This window comes from Chiloscyllium punctatum, chromosome 7 (assembly GCF_047496795.1).
Source record: "Chiloscyllium punctatum isolate Juve2018m chromosome 7, sChiPun1.3, whole genome shotgun sequence".
In the NCBI taxonomy this organism is placed as follows: Eukaryota; Metazoa; Chordata; class Chondrichthyes; order Orectolobiformes; family Hemiscylliidae; genus Chiloscyllium; species Chiloscyllium punctatum.
In genome coordinates, this window is record NC_092745.1 from 101784968 (window position 1) to 101791285 (window position 6318).

Here is a 6318-nt window from a genome sequence, read left to right on the forward strand (position 1 = left end):
TTTTTCAGCAACATTTTTCAGCTGATCTCCAGCATCTGCAATCCTCACTTTCTCCAAAGACAAATGAGGACCAGGAATATTGGTGAAAACCAGCTAAACTATGCAAGCATCTTTTATTTAAACATTGATTAGGGAACAAGGTTTTTAATCCAGAAAAAACCTTGTAATAATCCTCAACCAGCACTACCTGTTATCTGCTTGATTTCATGGCCATCAATTCATCTCACTCATCTCCTTAAGCCATCCAAGATATCCCCTTGTGTCCATGCCATATCAACTCATCCCAGTTTCCAACACTTGGCCTTTTAATATGCTCCCAACTCATTAACACCTTTGCTAAGGGGAGAAAATTGTTGTACCAATTCAACTTTTGCACTAATTTCCTGTAATAGTATGTTTTCACATTTCCTTATCCACAAGCTGACAGGTGTTACAACAATCACATTACTTAGTAAGAGCTATGCAGTGGCCAGGGCCAAAATATTTGCAATCAATCTGTACAGAAATGACTTTTGGAAGACATGGAACTCCAACCTAATACACCATTCCAGTATTTAGCAAGCATTTTATAAACCATTTTAGATTAGTCTGCTTTACAAGTGTCATGCTCCACCCTCCATAGTATTAACTAAATTCATTACAATACCAAAGACTAATGCCCTCTAGATAAAACAGGAGGAACTTCAGAGTAGAACACATGTCTGAAGCTTTTATTGGCTTTGTAAATCTCCAGATCAAGACAGACAAATGAATTAAAAGACAGTTTTATTAAGCAATTAATCAAACTACATTGCAGAAATCTTCCACATCTTCAAATCCAACCTTGTTCACTATGCAAGTCTGCTCCAAACTCATTTAATTCTCAAATGTGCACTGCAAAGACAAAATCATCCAATTAAAAGCAAATTGAAATACATTTTCCATAAGTCAATGAACTGTTTACATAAACATTGGCATTGCAAGGTAGTTGCATTTCTAGACTATTTCAGATCACAATCAAACATTGTATGCTTTATTGCAAATGTGCCTATGACACCTGACATAGAACAATAATAGCCAAATTCCATTTCATAAGATTGAAAGACCAAGCATAGTCAGTTAGCAATTTGGGCCATGTTAACCTAATGCAGGTTTTAACTGCTTTCCTTTATGTACCATTTCCAGGCCTTCAGGTTGGAGTAACATCATTACATTTCAGTAGCAGAACTGGATAATGTTTTCATCATTAGATCAGGAAATGGTTGGTTGTTTTACAGATGTTATTTACAAACACCTACTCACCTCAGATTGCATGCTCTGGATATAGACCTCAACGCTTCCACTTGATTCAAAGTGTATACATCTAGAAGGTCCAAAAGAAAATTAAATGGAGAAAATTTATTGAAACCTAAATTTATCATTTAGACTTAACCAGTTGAAAGTTTAATTATGGAAAACCAATTAAATAAAAAATTACAATTAGATCAATATCCAATATAGTGGGCATTGCTGCCCAAGCTGTAACTTCACTAAGGAAATTCAAATACCATTTGAAACAAATTAATCTCAGACTGCATCACAGACAATTTCACTGAAACTGGGCTGCAAGCCAGTCAGTTACAAACTAGGGGCCCAACCTACAGATTCAGAGTTCACCTTGGGAAAGCCATAAACTGGTATGATTAGATGATTAATGCTCCATGGATTTGGACTTAACAGGCCTTCAGAACATGATCAAGGTGTTCAGTTCTGCTTAAATGATCACAACAAAACAGTTAATGTAGCAAGAGGTCTAGCACGACAATACTAGATCAGGTTTAAAGCAGCTGGGTTGAGTTAAAGCACTGTCTTAGTTTTTAACTTTGTAAAAAAGTCAGTATTCAGCATCATACATCACTTCTAAAACCAATACACATCACTCCCAATTTTGTTGGGTATACTACACTAACATTACTAGTTGAACACTAAAATTAAGCATTACAATATCTAAAACCAACAAAAGCTCTTGCCCCAACTTAATCCCACATACAGATGTCAGTATACTCACATGCACAAAGATGAAATCAACTTGCACAACATTTCATAAAGTGCACATTAAACAGATTTAATACATGCCAGCATATATACCCAAGCAAGGTGAAACCTCAATTCAAGCATACCAATCTGAAACAGTTTCAACCAGATACTGATACCAAATGTACCATGTTGGATTTCCAGCACCCACACCATCTTACCTCCTTGCAACCACTGTTCTACAGAAGGAGCAGACAAAGTAATTTTCATTTTCAACTCCTATCAAAATTACCTTGCACAGAAGTCTACAATTGTCCAATTACATTATTCTATCAAATTTAAGTACTTAAAGTGTAGTACATTGAGGCAGCAGTGCTGCCTCAATATTGGAGACATTAAATTCCAAAGACAACCACATGGAGTTTGCACATTGTCCACAGGTTTGTGGGTTTCCTCCCACAGTGCAAGGATGCACAGGTTAAGTGGAGTGGCCATGTTAAATTACTTAGTCTGATACTCTAGGAGAAAGTGAGGACTGTAGATCAGCTGAAATTGTGTTACTGGAAAGCACAGCAGGTCAGGCAGCATCCAAGGAGGAGAGTCAATGTTTCAGGGATGAGCCTGAAGGGCTCTCCTGCTCCTTGGACACTGCCTGACCAGCTGTGCTTTTCCAGCAACACAATTTCAGCTCTGATACTCCAAGTTCACTTTCCTGCTTTAACCCACAACTCCCTTACTGATTAAAGGTCAACCTAATGCTTGGAGGTGAAGACAAGATCATACTATTTTCCATTACTCAAATCCTCCCTAACACTGACAGCTCAATATATTCAGCTACCACTTCCTGACAGTGGTCCAGGTAATTTATCCACATTCAAGCACTGCACTAGCCTTGCACGCATTCCTCTAATAGGAAGCCTCAAAAAACCTATGATAGAGCCCACTGATGTGGCATAATTCTTACTTCTATAGCTACAGCTTCATGTAATATGGATTTTATAAGTTTTTCCATTGATATTCCAGAAAGAGGAAAGTCAAAATTGTTCTCATTCAGGCTGGAATAAGCTTAAGTAATGCTCAGCCCTCCCACAAACCAGTGATCCTGCACAAAAATGAGACTTGGAAGGCCACAGTCTACACAACAAGACACTAAACGGGTGTAAAGAACATCAGCAAGTGGCGAAAGTCATTAAGGTGAACAGCATATACATTATAAAACAAGGGTGGTTGGATCAAATCACTTTACAAAATTCTAAAGCAAGGTGTCTTTGAGGTTACTGGTTTAACCAAAGTTAACTTACTGACCTGGGGCACAGATCAACGGAGATCGCTCATTTTAATACAATGAGGGACAGGATACATTCACAATCCAGCCGCTCGAGGTGGAGCTAGAGGACGACAGCAGGCAACCATCACTGATGCTGAAACACACACAAGGAGAGTTGTTAGAATAAGACATTAAAACCTCACAGCCACAGGAATCGCTGATAAGCGAGTGCTCAGCTCTCCAAGATGGATCTCCACATGGCGAATTCAGGAAATCGCAGCAAAAAAAATCATCATGTTCACTCGGTCACACACACGCGCGCGCGCCCACAGCAGGACCCAACAGACAGACCTCCACAGCCTCACACACCGGGTTACTCACATCGGAGCCGCCACGGTGTGTTCCTACCCCACATGGTGAGGGGAGGCTAGGCCTTGAAGCCCGAGTACCACCACCATGACACATTCCCAACCCCAACACTCCGGAGTCCAGCGGCGAAAAGACAGAATGCCGCTTCCCGAGCCTTTATATGGCGGTGAATCAACGGAACTGACGTAGCCGTTGTGATGTCACACTAAAGGGGCGGATCAGCCTCCTCCTGATCATGTGATCCAGACGCCGTTGCTGATTGGCGGAAGCGTGGCCATTGTTAGAGTGCAGAGCGGGAAGGTTGATCTAATGGAGGAGGACGGGTTTGATGAGAGTGTAGATTCAGAGTGGTTCAGGTCAGGGAAGGAAGGGCTGATGAGGGGATCCGGCCCGAAACGGCGATTCTCCTGCTCCTCGGATGGTGCCTGACCTGCTGTGCTTTTCCAGCACCACCCTCTAAACCCTGATCTCCAGCATCTGGAGTCCTCACTTCCGCCATTTTGATCAGTGTTGGTGTAGCGAGTATCGTTCTGACTTTACCCGTCACGTTCCTTTATGGAAAGGTGATAATGTCACCTGACTACTAATCTAGACAGTCAAGTTAGTGTCCTGACTTTAAATACCACCGTGGCAGTAAATTGAGTAAATAGCTGTAAAGCTAGCCTTCTGACAAAAAATAATCCCCTTGAGATCACAAAAGGAAAGGAAAACTGCCACCCTTCTTCCCTCATCTGGCCTTTCAAACTGCTGTGAATGTAGGAGCTGTAGGCCACTGTGTGATACTGAATTCGATGTGTTCATCACCCTTCCTCAGTCTTCTCATCTGTTTCTTAAATATGCAACCACTTGAAGGAGATTGTGCCCTCTGGTATTAGACACTTAGAAGGGGACATAATCTCTCCTCATGCACCCTTTCATGGCATGACCTTCAACCATTTTGTATGCTTCAATAAATCTCCAGAATACAACTCAAACCTACACAACCTCATGTTTAAAAAAAAACCTGTGCCCAGCATCAAGCAAGTGAACCTTCTCTAGACTGCATCCAATGCAAAGTTAATCTCTCCTTGGTTCGTTGAGTGAGGGGATCAAAACTACTCACAGTTTTTCAGCTATGGTCTGACCAGTGTCTTATTTTCTTTCAATAAAACCTCCCTAAGTTTACACTTCATTTTATTTGACTTCCCTACTACCCACTAAACTTGGATGTTGGATTTTTATAATTCATGCATTCCAAATTCCTGTGCGGAAACTTTCTGCAATCTATAAATAACAGTCAGCTATTGTATTCTTCCCACCTTAGTCCATAACTTCATACTTTCCCACATTATATTCCATGTCAAGTTTTTACCCATTAACCTGTCTATATCCCTCCAGAATTTCTTAAAACAGCCTTCCTTGCACACCACTCAGTGTTAAATTACAAAAAACAAGGCTTGAGAAATTACACCATCTCCATCGATCGAGATGCAAGAAATCAGGCCAATCTTACTCCCATCTTGTGCCAAAGTTGTATGGTCTGTTCCATTAACAGGTGGTGGCAAGATTGTTAAATGCTGTTGAGTTATCTTGAGAGTTAGTAACATTGACCCTGAACCCCATAAAATCTTGTGGCATTAATTCAAACTTGGGCATAGAAACTTTCTCTAGCTATAACCTATCAATGCTCCCCCAAATCCAACTTCCCTTGGTTGAAGAGGCTATGGCTTCAATGTGACCACTACTCAGAGGAAAGAAGCAAGACATATTCTGGGTGCGGGACTTCAATGTCCATTATTAAAAGTTGTATGGTAGCACCACTACCCAGCTAGCTGAGTCTTAAAGGAGATAACTGCTCAACTGGGTCTTTGGCAAGTGGTGGGGGAAAGAGAGAAAAGAACATAATTAACCCCATCCGCACCAATCTACCTGTCATGATATAATTAGTGTCATAGAAATGTACAGCACAGAAAAAGACACTTCGGTCATCCGAGATGATCTAGTCCCATTTGCCAGCACTTAGGCCATAACCCTCTAAACCCTTCCTATTCATATACCCATCCACATGCTTTTTAAATGCTGTAATTGTACCAGTCTCCACCACTTCCTCTGGCAGCTCATTCCATACACATACCACCCTCTGCGTGAAAACGTTACTCTTTAGATCCCTTTTAAATCTTTCCCCTCTCACCCTAAATCTATGCCTTCTAGTTCTGGACTCCCCCACCCCTGGGAAAATACCTTGTCTATTTACCCTATCTATGCCCCTTGTGATTTTATAAACCTGTATAAGGTCACTCCTCAGCCTTCGACGCTCTAGGGAAAACAGTCCCAGCCTATTCAGCCTCTCCCTATAGTTCAAATCCTCCAACCCTGGCAACATCCATGTAAATCTTTTCTGACTCCTTTCAAGTTCCACCACATCCTTCCGATAGGAGGGTCACCAGAATTGTACACAATATTCCAAAAGTGGCATAACCAATGTCCTGTACAGCTGCAACATGACCTCCAAGTCCTGTACTCAATGTTCTGACCAATAATGGAAAGTATACCAAACACCTTCTTCACCATCTTATCTACCTGCAACTCCACTTTTAAGGAACTCTGAACCTGCACTCTAAGGTCTCTTTGTTCAGCAACACTCCCCAGGTGCTTAAGGCACTCCTCAATATTAATCTTTTCAGGCCCTTAAACTGATTCAGCATTCCAAC

The 6318-nt window shown here is 41.2% G+C and overlaps 1 long non-coding RNA gene and 1 other non-coding gene across 2 annotated transcripts; both read right to left on the reverse strand.

Moving 5' to 3' along the window:
- Nucleotides 1–748: 748 nt before the first annotated feature.
- On the reverse strand, nucleotides 749–3772 carry LOC140479981 (uncharacterized). Its single transcript, XR_011961166.1, has 4 exons — nucleotides 3641–3772; nucleotides 3298–3413; nucleotides 1282–1342; nucleotides 749–873 (listed from the first exon to the last, which is right to left on the reverse strand). It is a non-coding gene; the product is annotated as an uncharacterized lncRNA (long non-coding RNA).
- Nucleotides 3485–3564, reverse strand: LOC140480180 (small nucleolar RNA SNORD55/SNORD39). The gene has a single exon (XR_011961204.1). It is a non-coding gene; the product is annotated as a small nucleolar RNA SNORD55/SNORD39 (small nucleolar RNA).
- Nucleotides 3773–6318: the final 2546 nt, after the last annotated feature.